The 18,201-nt window shown below is 41.6% G+C and overlaps 1 protein-coding gene across 1 annotated transcript in view; it reads right to left on the bottom strand.

Annotated features, from left to right (window-relative positions):
- The window catches only part of CDKL5 (cyclin dependent kinase like 5), a 188,907-nt gene extending 180,915 nt beyond the window's left edge, over positions 1–7,992 (bottom strand). Inside the window, exon 1 of the mRNA XM_082375527.1 lies at positions 7,881–7,992. The gene's annotated coding sequence lies outside the window, so the exon portion shown is untranslated. The remainder of the gene's footprint in view (positions 1–7,880) is intronic.
- Positions 7,993–18,201: the final 10,209 nt, after the last annotated feature.

The following is an 18,201-nucleotide window of genomic DNA, read 5'->3' as shown; positions in this document are numbered from 1 at the left end:
CGGCATTTCATTTCATGTCACATTTCTGCTTAAAACCTTCAATAGCTTCCCAGGAGACTTAGGACAAGTTCAAAAACCCAGCAGATGGCCTACTAAGCCTTTTCAAGACCTGGCCCCTGCCTACTTCTGCGTCATCACCTGCTTCTCTACTTTCCAGCCATTTCGGATTTCTTTCAGTTCTTTAAAAGGTTCAGTTTTTCAAAAGCCTCTATTTCTCTCAAGTTGCCTGAGGGCATTTGCACTTTCTGCCACGAAAACTTATTTCTCCAACTAAACCATGCCCTTCTCATCCTTCAGGTCCCACTTAATGTTACCTCCTCAGCGTGCCCTTCCTACCTGCTCCCCACATGGCAGATCCCCCTACCCTGTTAGCGCCTGGTACTTCTCCTCTGCCTCCATTTCAAGCCTATAAATTCTTTGAGGGCCTACTTCCCTTTGATGTATCACTCTATCCAGCCTCTATCACAGTTTGGTACACCGTAGACACTCAATAAGTATTTGCTAAATGAAGGACAGATTCTCAGGATATAGGACAGGTTACTTTAAAAAGAAATAAATTATGAAACACCAATTTGCACAAAATTAGTTTTTGTTCTACCTCAACTATTTTCAATTACTAACAATTAAAATAAAACTTTTTCTTTTCGTTTGCAATGCTAATCTTAAATTTTAGTGGTAATATTACCAGTAATAATTACTAGCGATTAAAGTTAAAACATCCACCATTGGCTCACAAACCAGGGTGGAGTTTGTGGATAAATTCTAGGATGTGTCACATCTGAACCAGCTTTCGTAATCTCTGAAAGATTCTATTCATCAGGAAACTAGTTTCTACTACTCTTGGCCAATATCAGGGTAATTGGGCAAATCCAAGTCAGTAAGTTGTTCTTCAGCTGTTACTTATCACCGTTTTTTATCTGCCACATCTTCCTCACGCGCGCGTGCGTGTGTGTGTGTGTGTGTGTGTGTGCGCTTAATCTGATTATCATAATATGATTTTACACTGCCAAGAACCTAATCTTTAGGCATAGTACCAAATCTAAAACTGAGATCTAACACTGCAACTTACCTAAAATAATTTAAAGCAGTCTTAAAAACAAACAAGCAAAAAACATAATGTATTCATCCATATGTTTTGTTAACTAACTTCCAGAAACCAAAGTTGTTACTTTCGAAATCACTATTTCCCTCTAAATCAAAGTCAGAAAGCTCTTCATTTGTTTCTATTTGATATTAGGCCTTTCTCTTAACAAAGAACACAAAGTAACAACAGAATCACATAGCCATAGCAATTAAACAGGTTTTTTTTCAAAGTAAAATTATTTCAAGCCAGTTATGATTGAATTTACAGTAAACTATTATTATCAGAGCAGTGCTGTGTCCTTTCTGTTTGTTATTAAAAATCCAAACACAGGCTTCCCTGGTCATGCAGTGGTTAAGAATCCGCCTGCCGATGCAGAGGACAGGGGTTCAAGCCCTGGTCTGGGAAGATCCCACATGCCGTGGAGCAACTAAGCCCGTGCGCCACAACTACTGAGCCTGCGCTCTAGAGCCCGTGAGCCACAACTACTGAGCCCGTGTGCCACAACTACTGAAGCCCACACGTTTAGAGCCTGTGCTCCACAACAAGAGAAGCCACCGCAATAAGAAGCCGGCGCACCACAACGAAGAGTAGCCCCCGCTCGCATCAACTACAGAAAGCCCGCGCGCAGCAAGGAAAACCCAACACAGCCAAAAATAAATAAATAAATAAATTTATTTTTTAAAAAAATCCAGACACAACCTACCACACAAGGAGGTATTGATTTACCTGCCTGGCACTTGTGTCACTTTCCATAGAGAAATGTTCATCTAAAAGCAATGAAAGTTTGTTTCCAAAACACTTTACTTCCAACCAAACAACTGCATTCCTCTATTATGTGTACCCAAAAAATAACATCCCCAAGCTATCCTATCAGCAGTGTCCATCTACACATGCAGAACAGGGAGCAAAGAGCACCTGGGAACCAAACGGGTGGAATTCATCCCATCCTGTACAACTCGTTCCCAAGGGAGTTTTAACTCCCCTGCCTACCCTTCAGGGTAACTAAAAAAAACGATGCAGGCAGGGAAAAGCAGCTACAGTACCTTGCAGGTTAAACTATTTCTAAATCTCCCAACAATCCAGTCTGAAGTACTGCAAAAAGTAGACAATGCGTTTGCATACCTGAATTTAATGAAGCCTGCTCTCTGGCATGCACCGTAGGCATGGATCTCTCAAGGGGGATTAGAGCTCAAACAATAAAATGCACAATGTTATTGGCTTAAAATCAAGAAAACCAATTATTTTGCCCTTGGTCTTAAATCCTAAAGGAATTTTTTCTTGCCCAATAATTATATTACTTTTACCTTGATTTCTTATTTCTGCTTTTCCAACATATCACTAAGAGCACTGTATTTTATTTGCCAGTTTAAAAAAGATCAAAACAGAATCAAATCAAAACCACAAAGACAAGGTAATGGATGGCAGTTGCAGTACTGTCCTTTATATTCTGCTACATATTATGTTTAGGCAAAAACTTTTGAATATACAAAAAGTGCTAAGAAATTGTAATACATGTAAGAAGGTATTTTTAAAAGACATATCTTTTAAGATCTACATGATTTCGTTTACAAGTGTCTAATGATAAAAGGATCTAGGTGGAAGCAAGTAAATAAGGTTAAAAAAATGCGTGTTGGCCGGTGAGATCTTTTTGGGGTGATGGAAATGTTCTAAAATTGGATTGTAGTGATGGTTACACAGCTCCATAAATCTACAAAAAAAAAAAAAATCAATGAATGGTACGGTTAAAACATGAATTTTATGGTATGTAAAGCATACCTCAATAAAACTGTTAAAAATGCATATTCAAAACCCATACTTGGTAAAGAAATCCACAGCACTTCTGTATAGCTCCCATCTTGGTAGAACAACTGTCCTGCTTTGGCCGAGGTGATTTCCAGCCCTGAGGTTCTACAATATTCATCACTCCTTTCTAACTTTAATAACTGGCAAAAGTGATTCTCACCAATTACAGAATAAGATGTTAAGTCCTTTTCCTCCCTAACATGGACCTCTGGGGGTTCCTTTGGGCTAAGCAACTGTAGCTCTCTTAAGGATGGGTCTTGTTTAAAAACACACACACCCATAAGAGGCTATAAGTAACAGAAAATTCTACTTGCAAGTAGAAAAATTTTGTCAGACTGCAACTCCTACATAGTGTTAAGCAACATCAATAACATATCTCTGTAGACTTCACCTCCAAATTTTATTTTACTGAAGTCATTACAATTACAAAAGAGATACCCATCTGCAGATTGTAATGGCTGCCATTTTACTTCAAGAGTGCATCTAAACCACAAAATTGAATTCAAGGAATATCTTCACAGCCTTTATTAGTGTAGCAAATTTAATCAAAGTCAGTCAAAAGTTAAAATGGAACATGAAGAAACATGAAATACCAAGTGGTTAATTAGAAACAGCTACCTCATTTGAGTGTAAATAATTATGTACAACCTTCATTTATGAAGAAACAGAACTAATGACCCTCTTAGAAAAGTCTGAACTTGCAGTTGTCCTATCCATCAGTGCTGATGGATCTGAGTCCAGCCTCCCATGTGACTAAAGGTCAGGCAGCCTTGCCAATGTAGCCTATGAACTCCAGGAGGCATATTTATACCTCCAGTAACCACCCCAGGAGTGATGTACAGTAGGAGCTCAAAACATGTTTGGGAAATCAGATTTCTAAAGAGAAGCAGAAAGCATAGTTTTGAAGAGCACATGTTCAAGTCATACCGGTTTCAATGAAAGTTTTGCCTCAGCTACTGACTAGCTAGGTAATCTGGGTAAAATATTTTCTCTCCCTCAGCCCATTTGGTCAAGTGTATACGGGAAATAAGAAAAACATCTACCTCACAGGAATGTTGTGAGAACACACATACACACATATATTCATGCAAATAAATTATTTGCCATAGTACCTGGTATTCAGTAAGGCTGAATAAATAGAATATTAGAATTTAATTATTATAGAGAAGACTGCCCAAAAGAGACCACACCCAAAACTTGACCCTAATGAGAACTATCTCAAACACAAATGTTTCTAAGAGCTTAATTCAAGATGCTGACAATCAATTCCAAAGACTTGAATGGGTTAAGTCCTTTTAACCTAATAAATAATTTTCTGTTAATTCCCAAATCTGAATTGTCTAAATGTTAGCAGGCTCTTTAGGTGGAAGGTCCTCACTCACAGCTTTCATTTCCCACTGACAGAATTGTACCCAAGTTCATATCACACAGTATTAAGAAGTAACTGTACAAACTTGAATGAGAAATGAGGCCAGATCTTTGAATAATCCAGTCTTCCAAGCACTGCTCTATATAAAGGAAACATTCTAGAAACTATCAAGAATTTAAATCCAAACACTAAAGTAAGTGATGCATCGCCAACAAAAGAGTTCTAATGTTGAATTTAAGATAGAAAGTAAATTGGAAAACCCTCCCAAACAGAAAGTTTAAATATAGTCTTTCAATTACATTATTTTCTCAAGTTGAAATATGTGACCCAACTGACTTCATCATCAGATGATAAGAACCTTTGAGGTTCGACCTCTGTCTCTATCAAGAAATTCAATGTTGCCAAAAATTAAAACTTTAGAAGCTAAAATTATCAAATTCTGAGTAAACAGTCTTTTCTACTTAAAAAGTGACTTAATACTTCGAATTCTGCTATCCTTGTACCAAAATTAAGCGTTACCTAAAGGATTCCCCTCACATTTTGTATCTAAGTATGTGGATTCGTTTGTTCTTAAATGCCTTCTGTTATTACTTGACATCAATTTATTACATGAAAAAGTCATATCCCCACACTAACAGCCAAAAATGAAGTACTATGTTAACATACCCTCTAACATGTATTAGAAATAAAGGAGATAACCACCAAAGTTATCAAAATAAAAAGGGGAAAAAAAAGGTGAACTTTTAACAGACACACTGAAGAAGGCTTCTTTTCTCTGCTCGCCTCCTTACAAATTCCACAGCCATATTCTCAGATATACTGGAATTTTCTACCATAAATTAACTTGAAACATAAATCAAAATGAAAAGTTGAATTTCTGCAACAGAAGCCACTGTCATTTCCAACAATGCAACTATTGTTGAAAGCGTCTCTCACAGATTCTTAAGACACAGTGGTGAAGCAAGGCTGGGGGGTGGGTGCGGGCGGCGGTGGGAAGGCATACTTGACGAAATGTCTCCACCTCTGTATTTCGTTTTGTAACAATACCGCACCTTCAAAGCAGAAATACCAAGTAAAATCTGGTTGTTATTAAATGAGACTGCCTTAACTCCATGCAGCACATTTGGAACAGAATACATCTGATTCGCAATCAGTCAACCTTCTATTACTCATCTATGCGAGATGGCCCTGCAATTTCCCTCAATGGGAGCCTTTTCTTTTAAAACCCCAGGGAATACTGTCGCTACCACACTCCGATTTAAATGACTCCAAGAAAATTACAATGAAAATAATGGCACATTTAGCCCAGGGAACTTGCATAAGTAGAAAATCAAAAACCTGAGATAAAGGGGTAAAAAATCCCTACCACAAACCCCTAAATCATGAATAAATTATAAATCTGAGCAGGAAAAAAAAAAAAGGAATCCTCTCTGGAGAAAGAATGCTTATTTCTAATTTTTAAAAAATATTTATTTATTTGGCTGCGCCGGGTCTTAGTTGTGGCTCGGGGGATCTTTCGTTACAGCATGTGGGATCTAGTACCCTGACAAGGGATCGAACCCGGGCCCCCTGCATTGGGAGCGCAGAGTCTTACCCACTGGACCGCCAGGGAAGTCCCTCTAATTATTTTTTTTGATATACCAAATTTTGTTTTTAAAAAAATTAGGCTCAGAAAACTTGCTAAATAAGCAAAATTAGAATACTAAACTGTTTTCTATATATACATATATATCAAATTAATCCTTGCATTGATTAGGTTAAAAGGCAAGACAATTCAAAGGGATTTGACAGTTGAAGACCCTCCAACCCCTCTGAAATGGTAGATTATTTAACACTCTTGTAATGATTAACTTTATTTAGCATGCCTCTTTTGGAGCTCTATTATTTAATACAGTCAAACTGAATTTTTTTTATCCTAATTAGGTTTCCTTGTACTTGTGAAATGCTCAGCATACACTGTGCTGGCAGCTTTAGTTCTTCTACAGCTTCTCTCTTCTGGCTCCGTCCCCCACTCGCCCACCCCCCACCCTTAGAAAAAAGATTTCCTTCCCAAATGTTCTCTTCTCTGCATTTGTCAACAGAAACACCCACTGGTGGTGTCAAACTGGTAATACTGCTGCAGGCTTCCTTACTCCCGTTCCAGTGTCAACGCCAAAAATGCTCAAACCTAAAATAGTACTCTTAATAAAGAAATTAAAAGGATTGCTAAGGTACTCAACTATCATGTTGTCGAAAACAGGCACACCTTTTTAAAAAATGTATTATTAATGATCGTAACTGGGTTGTTAAATGTAAGATTATACTACCCCTCCTTCAACTCTTCACATTTTATGAATAAAATATTTTAAAACACTTAAAGAAATTAAAAACAAATTTACACCTAAATGTCATTCACAAATAATTCCGAATAGCCTCGGTAAAGATGCCTTCTTTTGTAACCCTACAGCAAGAAAGGAACAACCTGGAAATGTTCCAGCAGATGTTACCTAAAGCAATAATTCTATTCTATACATATTTATGTCTCCTGTTTCGGTCAAATGCTCCCGGACAAATTAATTTGTGTAATCCTTTACATTAACTACATAAACCATTACATCCAAACAAACCTAATTCAGATGCACGGAAAGAAATTATTCCGTGTCTGCAATACTTTCTAAAATCAGCTTAAATTTCAGTCAATTAAAATAGATTGTGTTAACAGAACACTGATCTGCAACTACTTAAATATCACAGCATCCGTCTAATCTCACTGTGGAGATACTAAGGTCAGGCTTTTCTTTTTCAGGCATCTGTGCTTTAACACTCAAGTGAAGCGAAAAACAAAACCCTCAAAGAAGATCTGCCTTTACACTGAAATACGTTCAGGTTATTTTTTCCCCCAACGTGGGCACAGAACGTCTCAATGCGAGAAGAACCTGTTCGTTCTGGGAAATGGTTCCAAACCCCAGGATTTAATTTCTATGAGGGTCCAAAGGGTACGAAGGTCTGGGAAGGGGCCAATTTCTGCTTCTCCCCACTATGCTAGTCTTGAACTTCATAACGACGCCTGAAACTTGTTCGGGGGAAGCTGGAGGAACCGCGGGGCAGGCGGAGGGTCGCTCGCCCACCCTCGCAGGCGACCAAGGTCAGCAGGGCCGGGGCCGCAGCTCGCAGTCCCCGGCGGGTCCCGGACTCCCACGGAACTCGGGCGGGGGGCTCCGGCGCGCAGGCTCCTCCTCAGCGCCGGCGGGAAGGGGCTTCCCTCGCCGCAAGCCCTGGGGAGCTCGGGCCGCGGGGCCGGCGGGGCGGGGATGCAGCAGACCCGCCGCTGAGGGGAGCCCCACGGGGCGGCCTCGACCCGCCGCCCCTCCTCACACCCTCCCGTCTCTCTACACCCCAAAATACATCCCCAGCTCCTCGCCGGGGAAGCCCCTCCAGCGGCGCAATGGGGCGCTGAGGAGGAGCCACTCCAGATTGGGGTGCCCTCGCCGCGTCGCCCCATTCTGGGGGGACCCGCGCCACCTCCCCGTCTCACGTCTGCCCGGGGGGACCGGGTGGGTCCCCTCTCTCAGGAGATGCTGGGTGGGCGCGGGGCCGAATGAGGACAAGTAGGCTTGGCGGGCGGGTGGCGGCGCGTCTACTCACCCCGCCGAGATCCCCACCTCCTGCCAGGGTCCCACAGCTCCCGAGGCCGCAGTCGCCGCTTTACCTTCCCCAGCGGCGGCGACAACTAATCGAAACCTTCCACCCCGCCCTCTCTCTCAGGAGAACGCGCAGCCTAAGCTGCTAACTGCCCCGCCCCAACCCTCCCGTTTGGACCAATGGGGAAGCGCCTCAGGCTCCTCCAGGTCCCGCCTTCGCCCCGCCCATTTCTGATAGGAACCAATAAGGAGAGAGCGCTCGTCCGCGGGCTCGGGCTCGCGCGCCCCGCCCGCGCCGCTCGTGCACTGGTCCCCGAAGCAGAAGACAGCTGGTTCCCTGTATAAGCTCGTCTGCGCGCGTACGCGCGCGCCATGCCTCCTCGCGCGCCAGGTTTGGTTGCCCCGGCAGGCCCTAGCAACCTGGGCTGGGCGGCTGGGAGGGGCGGGGCCCGAGCCTTGAGCTTTCGAAGGGAGGGGGGATGGGGGGGAAGATCGTGACTGGGAAAGGGGCGGCTGCGGGGGTTGGGGGCCGAGGAGGCCCGGGAATCCGCCTGTCACAGCGGAAAAAGAGGGGGAATCCTGCCTGCAGCGCAGCTATCCTGGCCTCTTCCTCCCTAGGGACACGTGCGGGTGCGGGTGGGGGATCGGAGAAGAAGGGTAGAGCACATTTGGGGCGGAAGCCGAGGCACTGCTTGGAAATAAAGGATGGAGGACTGTTTATCTCTGTTGTTGGTAAAAATGATATCGAAATCCATTGCTGCTGATGCCCATCTGTTGCAGCTGCCTGTGCGCACACACACACACGCACATATACACACATTCACACATACACTCGTCCATCAGCCTGCGATCCCTTGGGTGATTTAGGTGCAAAGAACTAGTAGCCTGAGGATTCCTTACACAGCAGCTGGATACATGCAAACGGCTGTTAAGCAGCAGCAGCAACCCACAGCCCTGCTTCGGTCCAATGCTCAGCCACACAAGATTCCCCAGCTGGCATGAAAGAAATGAAGTCATCGCCCAACCAGTAGAAATGCAAAGATCTTAATACCTACTATGGATCAAGTTTCCAACGAGGATGAAGAGGTGATGAAATGGAAAGAGATACATTTCCAATGCCACTTTTTGAAAACTAGGAAAAATAATACTTTTAAAGACATTGCAGACTAATCTATGTAATGTGCATAATAATTTCCACTTAAAAAAACAAACAGGAAAAATAGATTTTTTTTTCTGGTTCATAGGAAAAGCACAGAAAATAAGCAGTGTGTGAGATCATAGCAGCCACCAAATTAGAAATACGCAGTACTGTACTGTAATGGGAATTAGATATCTTGGATAAAATCCACTTAATCTATTCCTGTTGTGAATCTGGTAACAATATGTAACAATATGCTGGGTTTGGCCATTCAATGCCAAGTCAGTAGGGTTTTCCTTTTCATAATATGGTGAATACTTGATGAGAAAATGAAGGTGCCTGCTTTCTCTTCGGCTTCTCAGGAAGCATATTAGAAAATTTTACAGGTAGGAACAATGAATTAGCAGTGAAGGAAAATGGAGTCAGAGGCAACAGCAGAGAGCTTTGCAGAGTCTCCTGCCTCCTCCAGATGCAAAGTAACAGTTGCTGTGACCTCAAGCTTCACCCATGTGGAGCTAGAATTCCTGGGGCAATCACTCCATTTTCAATCTTGTATGTTAGTGCCTTTGTCCCAGGAATTGTAGCAGCATTACCTTCGAATCAAATGAAGAATGGTTTATCTGTATAGATTTAGAACAAGATAAGGAAAGACCAATAACTAACTATCCGGTGATGCAAGTTCAATTTAGTTTTAAGTGGTAATATTAGATGCTTTATAATGTGCCATCCCATGTATGCAAATATGACCCTCCACTTAGGGACCTTTGCTTTCATCTCATTTTGAGTAGTGGTGAAGGGATTCTTAGAGTCACATCCAGTCCAGTTAATTGCAATTTTGATCAAAAGCATATATTTTCTATGTTAGAGTTAAAAAGCACCACGCTGCCATTTAACTGAGCTCTTTTCTTATATAGAAAGAACACTAATACTTACCACTGAATGAATGCCTGCTATGTGCCAAGAACTCTGCATACATTTAGAGTTGCCAGATAAAATACAGAAGGCCTGTTAAATTTGAATTTCAGATAAACAATGAATAATTTTTTAGTATAAGTATGTATTTTTATCCTGGATACAAGGGTAGAGGGCTAAATAAGGTTTCTAATCACTGTCAAAAGAAAAAAAATTTTTTTGAAATGCCCCTCTGGGCCCAGACCTCATAATCTGGGAGAAAAGCTTAAAAACCAAATCAATGTGTAAATCTGTAACGTTTGTAGAAAGAGGTGTACATACTCATACTAAAAATTATTTGCTGTTTATCTGAAATTCAAATTTAACTGGGCATTCTCTATTTGTATTTGCTAAATCCGGCAACCCTACATACATTATCTCTGAGCATCATGATTCTCTGCAAGATTCTCTGATAGGTCACCTTTTTCCAGATGAAGAAACAGCTTCAGAGCCTCCCCAACATCTATATGCTCCTTCTTCCTTCTAATAGAACCGCAACTGTGTTCTAGTATCCACGTTTCCAGGGCGGTGGGTGCTTAGTACTCTTAGTCAATCAATGTGTGGTCCAATTAGACTAAAGGAAAGAACTTAACCTATGGTTTGAGAGAGAGGTTTTCCCTGTCTATCCTGCTGGATGAACAAGGAAGCAAGTATCCCAGGTGCCACTGGCAGCTATTTTCTAGCTAGGAGGAAAAACCAGCCTTAGGTCAAAGCCTATACACTAAGTAAGGCAGAGTTGAAAAATAGAAAGAAAGAAAAAAACGGGTTCTTGATGACACCACTGACTTGTTTAATTAAACAAATTCTGCCTTTTCCTTGCATTTAAGACAATTTGGGTTTGAGTTTCTATTAGATGCCTCAGAAGCTTCCTGCTGCAGAGACCATGTGTGCTACTTATTATGGGTCTCAATAATAAATAAACAAGTGGTCATCAAGATGCAAGACATTTTTATCCTGGATATATGCGGAACAAGTCTAGAAGACTAAATAAGCCTTCTAATCATTGTCAAAAAGCATTTATGAAATGCCCATCTGGGCCTAGATCTCATAATGCAATCAAGATCTAGGAGAAAAACTTAAGAATCAAATCAATGTGTAAATTTGTAGTGTGTGTAGGAAGAGGTCAGCATTAGTTGTTCGCTGGCCCTGCTCAAAGCTTAAATCAGAATGTCAGACCTTACATGTTTTTGTTTAAAGTTCATACCATTTGGGAAAATGTCATTTTAGAAATGCAAGTCCAGTACCTCATTTTAAACTATTAAAACCTCTATTCCTGTCCTCCATGCACTAAGTTTAACCACAAACAGGGTAGAAAGAAGAGAAATGTCAGCCTCAAAAGACCCAAGAGGGAAAAACCACACCAGAATAGAATGCCATATGAAAGTGAATGGTTGGCAAGGCAGTGTAACTTTAATGGCTAAAACCGTAGACTTGGGAGCCAGATTGCCTGTGATCAAATGCCAGCTCTAGTGATGCCCTTGGGCAAATTGCTCAACTTCTCTGTGCCTCAGTTTCCTCCCCTGTAAAATGGGGATGATGACAGTGATAATAGTGCTCACCTCACAGGTCTATGTGAATGACTATTTGTGAAATGCTTCACAGAGTACCTGGCCCATAGTAAGGACTTTATAAAGATTACCTATTGTTGAGCAGGCTCAATTCTGCAGGGTACAAACTAGAAGCAGTTTCTTTTTCTTCAATCACTACTTTGAACCGTGTTTTTACAGCAAATTTGTCTTTTCTGTCCCTTCACATCTTGGACAGTTTTTCTGACTCTTAGGTCTTCGTCAGCTATTAAAATTCAATCTAGTCGGGCTTCCCTGGTGGCGCAGTGGTTAAGAATCTGCCTGCCAATGCAGGGGACACAGGTTCAAGCCCTGGTCCGGGAAGATCCCTCATGCCGCGGAGCAACTAAGCCCACCTGCCACAACTACTGAAGCCCGCGCACCTAGAGCCCGTGCTCCGCAACAAGAGAAGCCACCCAATGAGAAGTCTGTGCACCACAATGAAGAGTAGCCCCTGCTCCCTGCAACTAGAGAAAGCCCGCACGCAGCAACGAAGACCCAACACAGCCAAAAATAAATAAATAAATAAATAAATTTTTTTTAAAAATCGATCTAGTCTAAACTCGAATGTTGTGTTTGATCTAAATCCTGTCCCCCTCCCCCTTTCTCCATCACCATCATCACCTGCCAGGCCTGTGGCTCAAGACACTGAAGTGGCCAGGGGGTGTGGTCAGCCCATTTTTATGTCTACTCCAGTTCCTTGGAGGGTGTGGTCAGTTCCCTCACCAACCCTAACCCCCCACAACCAAAACTGGGGTTTGTAGGAGGTAGAGGGGAGAAGGAACCATCAGCTTTTCTCTTAGCAACCCATGAACATTGTCGCCTGCTTTCCTCACTTCCTCCCATCCCCCATCTTGGCTGTAGTTGACCTCTGTTTAGAGGGCATCTGAATGATAGGTATAAATACCCCTTCCAACCTCTAGCTGTCACTTCCCCTATAGAAGCCCTCCTAGGTAGAGGCAACAAGAAAAAAATCTCTCTCAAAATACTGTTATGCATGTGTCAATACTACACAGAAAACAAGCCAAAATTTCCCAAAGCCAACTCAATAAGCTAGAGCTCCAATAACTCAAAGAACCACTCAAGCATCCTGAAAGAATGTTGCCATGTTTGCTGCCTGGGTCTGAATAATGGTTTCAATGGTTTGAACAGTGTGTGATCTTGGGTGAGTTACCCTCTCTGTGTGTCAGTCTCATCTGTAGTAGAGTAATAATAACGGGTTGTTTATGAAGATTAACATAGGGTTAGATGAATTAATACATGTAAAGTGTTTAAAGCAGTGCTGACACAAAGAAACTGATCAACTGGGACTTCCTTGGTGGTCCAGTGGTAAAGAATCCACCTTACAATGCAGGGGACGCAGGTTCGATCCCTGGTCAGGGAATTAAGATCCCACATGCCACAGGGCAACTAAGCCCCTGCGCCACAGCTACTGAGCTCGTGAGCCTCAACTAGAGAGCCTGCGTGCCACCAACTACAGAGTCCGTGTGCTGTGGAACCCGAGCGCCACAGCTAGAGAGAAGCCTGCGCACCGCTACAAAAGATCCCGTGTGCCTCAACGAAGATGCCACGTGCAGCAACTAAGACCTGACACAGCCAAAAATAAATAAAGTAAATAAATAATAAATAAATCTTTTAAATAAATAAATAAATAAATGCTAGCCGCTGTTATTATACGCCAGGCATTGTGCATACATCATCTCTTTCAACCCTCACATCAACCCTATGAGCGATGTCTTAATTTGGGTTTCCCCAAAAGCAGATGCTGACACAAGGATTTAAGTGTTCATAGTTTTGAGAGTTAATCCCAAGAAACACCAGAAGATGCGTGGGCAAGTGAGACAAGGAAGAGAAGGAAGCCAATAATAGGTGTGTTATCAAGCCAGTTACTTCTGTAGGCGACTGGAGCTCAGAGGATTTGCTGGGGAGCTCTGGGAGGTGATGGAGAAACTTCTCCTCGCCCAGAGATGAGAAGCTGGGGTGTTTCTCCACCATATTGAAAGCTCTTCCAGGCATTAACCCTCCAGCATTTTCAATTCTCCCACCATGCAGGCCACGTGTGCTCCCAGAGAGTCCCAGGTGATCACAATAAGTGGCCCTGGGCAGGTGGAGGTGAGTGCCAAGGAGACGCTGCTGGGGCAACAAGAGTATGCCCCTCAGCTAAGAATATTATTATGCCTATTTTACAGAACATGTATTTTACAGAATTGTAGCCATCTTAGGAAATGTTCTCCAACCACAGGCTAGCAGCATAAATAGCAGTGAATATTATGGACTCCACAATTGATGAGGGATTTTTTTGGAGAAATTTAAATCTTCTAGGAAGAAGCCTGAAACTTGGCTATTTTGAGGCTCCTCTCAGTTAACAGTTACATCTAGAAGCCTCCTCCAGCCCTCCCCCTTTCCCTGCCCCTTTTTCAATCCTTTAGGGTGGCTGTGGATTCCCTGGTCTACCTTAGTCTAGTATGCGCAGATCATCTGAGATCAGCGGTACCCAGGGAGCTGGAGCGTGGCTGTGCTAATAGATGCTGTTACTGATGTAGAAGAGCTTTTTATTTCAAGAAGAATATCTAATGAGATAATGGAGATGTGCTGTCTTTGGCTTTGAAAGAAGTGAGACAGCTAATTTTATAGCTAGCAGCAGGAAAATAACAGTGAGAATTGGGGCACAAAATGGAGAGTAATTCTAGCATCTTTCCACCTGGCCTAAATAATTTCATAGTCCTGAAACCCCTGACCTGATGATTTTAGGGCAATCCTCCACATCCAGTTCCCCTTCCTCCTCAACACAGTGCACAATAAATTGTGAAAGAGACGTCAAGCCAGTGAAGTACGTTAGAAATACTTGTTGTCTCAGATACCTGTTTCTACTGAACATTCGTACTTCTACATAATTTTAAAATACTGATAAATTAATTTCTCATGTATTAATGTCTTAATCCAGATGAAACCATATTTCCCTAGCTAAACAGCAGTCTATTGATCTTTCTTTAGAAATAATATTAATCAACATTTATTGAGTGCTTACTGTGTGCCAGGCATTGTGCTGAACATTTTGCATGGATTATCTCATTTAATCCTTTCTATACCCCTCTGAAGTCATGTAGTGGTTTTAAGTTATCCCCAAAACATTTACCCCTCCCGTCAGCAGCCAGCAAGGAACTGCCAACAGCCGTGTGAGTGAGCCATCTTGGAAGCAGATCCTCTAGCCCCAGTCAAGCTTTCAGGTGAGTGCGGCCCTGGCTGACATCCTGACTGCTACCTCATGAGAGATCCTGAGCCAGAGCCACTCAGCTAAGCCACTCCTGAATTCCCAGCCCACAGAAACTATGAGATAAAAAATGTTTATTGTTGTAAGCCACTAAGTTTGGGGGTGATTTGTTGTACAGCAGTGGGTAATTAATTCAAGTGGATGCTATCTCCATTTTACACACAAGGTTTTAGTAACCTGCCCAAGTTTACCCAGGCGGTAGGCGGTGGAAGCAGAATGCAGACCCAGCCAATTGCCTCCAAAAGCCTAATCCTTAACCACTAAGCTATACTGTCTCAGCAATAGAAACCATTTATGTAACGGTGCTATGTGCCAGGAACTTTCCTTACACTGTCTCATTTACTGCCACAACAGCTCTGCAAGGAAGACATTTTTTCCACCTTCCAGAGGCATCAAAGTAAAGTGACCATGTTCTTTTAGGAATCGAATGATAGTGATGTGCACGAAGGCATAGGAGTGAAGCAGCACCGTTGTCCATTGCTTACTTGATTCGCTCAAGTGTGAGGTGACTTGATAAGCACCTTACTAATATTCTACCCTCAGAGGGCTTTGAAAGCTTAAAATGACCCCAAATGATGCCCTTCCCTTGAATATATGCAGATAGACTAAGATGTAATACATAATAAATATTATCTCAAGATTTTAATTAAAAGTGGAAAAATTAAAAACACACACCTCACTTAATTTGTAAAGGAAACAAATGAGTTCATAGAGTCTAAGTACTAAAAAGGAATAAAGTGGCTGTGCCATTCATTTTCTAGGTTTAATATCACACCTGATTCAATGCAGCTTTACAGACCTTTTTATAAGGCGCCTTGGAATTCTGGACTAGTTATATAAAAACACACACAGTGGAAAACATATTGATCTTGCTTCTTCTCAAATCCATAAAACAATTCTTGCTCTTTTAAAAATGTTCTGATATAATGAGTCATTAGCATAACATTGGTCTGTGTGTACACTCCTATTTTGTAACTATACAACATAAAATAAAGCAGAGATTAGCACCATTTTATAGTTACTGTCAATGGAAAAGTGGAAAAAATCTAGTAGGCCTCAGTTTTTGTCACCTATACTGATCAATGTACCTTATTAATGGCTTTGCATTGAAAATAAAGATTATGTCTTATTCGTTTTTGTTTTCCCAATGCCTAGCATAGGACCTGATGCTCAGTAAGTGTTTGCTAAATGAATCAATCAATTAATAAACTGATCAATAGTTCCCACATCATTTTGTGCTGTGTTGATACAAAATAGTGGAAAATTAAGGATTCAGACAACTACCTGAAGAATATGCATTTTTTAAAAGAAGAGGAAGAAGAAGAAGAAGAAGAGGAAGAAGAAGAAGAAGAAGAAGAAGAAGAAGGGCCTTCCCTGGTGGCACACTGGTTAAGAATCCGTCTGCCAATGCAGGGGACACGGGTTCGAGCCCTGTGCCGTGAAGATCCCACATGCCGTGGAGCAGCTAAGCCCATGCGCCACAACTATTGAGCCAGCGCTCTAGAGCCCGTGAGCCACAACTACTGAGCCCACGTGCCACAACTACTGAGCTTGCACGCCTAGAGCCCGTGAGCCACAACTACTGAGCCCACGTGCCACAACTACTGAGCTTGCGCGCCTAGAGCCCGTGCTCCACAACAAGAGAAGCCACCGCAATGAGAAGCCTGCGCACCGCAACGAAGAGCGCCCCTGCTCGCCGCAACTAGAGAAAGCCTGCACGCAGCAACGAAGACCAAACACAGCCAAAAATAAATAAATTAATTAATTTTACAAAAAAAAAAAAAAAGGAGAAGGAGGAGAAAGAGAAGGAGAAGAAGAAAAATATGAACACAAACAGCTAGGTAAATTGAGGCTATACCATTTGGAGGAGGCAGGTTGGAATAAAAAGGTATGGGAGCTATGGAGTGAACCTGATCTACCTCTACAGTTCCCTGGAGTCTTGGTTTCATTTCTCCAGAAGAAATTCTTGACCAGCTTTATGGATAAAAATTCAACATGGCTTCCAATATACTTAACGAAATGAAAAGGTACAATGCTTATTTTATTTATTAGTCAGCCTTTTTACTATCAAGGGACACAACTACTCAGTTCCACATGTATAAGTTTTTATTACATTCTCAAGCAAAGGCAAAGATATGATCTGAATCACATTAAATAATATGCATCACAGAGCACAATCTTTACAGTTTGTTTCTCCAGAAATTTCTTCACTAAATTCTCATAGATTTCATTTTCAATACGATGAAAAAAGATCAAGTCCACCTGATCTTTTGTCATATATTTGTCAAATATAATTTTTACAAGATAGATTGAAATAAGAGGAAAACTGTCCACACTTTTAAACAGAACTCAAAATATACTACTTTGTCTACTGATAACTGTAAGTTACTTTGAAATGTATAAAAAAACAAGACGGATTGATGGATGGATATAGGGATGGATGAATGGATAGATATGTAGTACATGTGGATATAAACAAATAGAGTAAAATGTTAATTGTAGAATCTGGGTGGTGGGTATGTGGATATTCACTGTGCAATTCTTTCAACTTTTAGTATTTTGAAAACTGATTGAAATGTTAGGGGAAAATGCTACTTTGATGGAAATATATATTTTGCTTTATGATTTCAAGTTCAGGATTTCACACAGAGTCATGACCAAATCACTGTTAGCCTCAGTATTACAACTTAACTAAGACCAGGTACACACACACACACACACACACACGACATATATCATTAACTTGCATTGCCATGATAATCCCAAAATAGAGACCACTTATTATTCCACACGTCTGTAAGATTTTCCACTGAATCCACCCACCACCTACACCACAGAACCTTCCAAAAATTGACTTAAAGCTGCCCCAGGCAATATACATATTTTTTCTCATTTATTTTATTTCTTGTATTTAAGGCTATGCCTACCTGTGTGTTATTCTCTTCTCCAAACCAGACAGAGATAAGAGTTATAGAGAGGAATAAACCTAGCTGAACACACACCTATCCAGGAAAGATGCTCAATGGGTACCTTCAGTGTACTGAAAGGATAATCTTCCACACATAAATTATTTTCAAGAATGTTAGCTTCTGAGGTAATATTGCTACCAAGTTTAAAGGGGACAGTTGGAAAAATGATCATAAAGACAAATAGAAAAAATTTTTAAACTTGCAAAATTGGGGTATAGAGAAGGGTCAAAAATAATCCCTATGGCAAACTGTATTTTCCAAAGATGTCCACAACAATATCTCTCATTCCACATGTCCTTCTTACAATGTGATTTTGACACTCTTCCCATCAAGAGTTGGAGGTCTATGTCCCCTCCGCTTGAATTTAGGCTGCCTTGTGACTATGGTGAAAGGGGCATTGTGTGATTTCCAATGCTAGGTTATAAAAGGCA

The sequence above is a fragment of the Balaenoptera borealis genome (genome assembly GCF_965194805.1).
Source record: "Balaenoptera borealis genome assembly, chromosome: X".
Taxonomy (NCBI): Eukaryota; Metazoa; Chordata; class Mammalia; order Artiodactyla; family Balaenopteridae; genus Balaenoptera; species Balaenoptera borealis.
The sequence above is the reverse complement of the archived record's forward strand: the minus strand, read 5'-3'. Positions and strand labels throughout refer to the sequence as shown.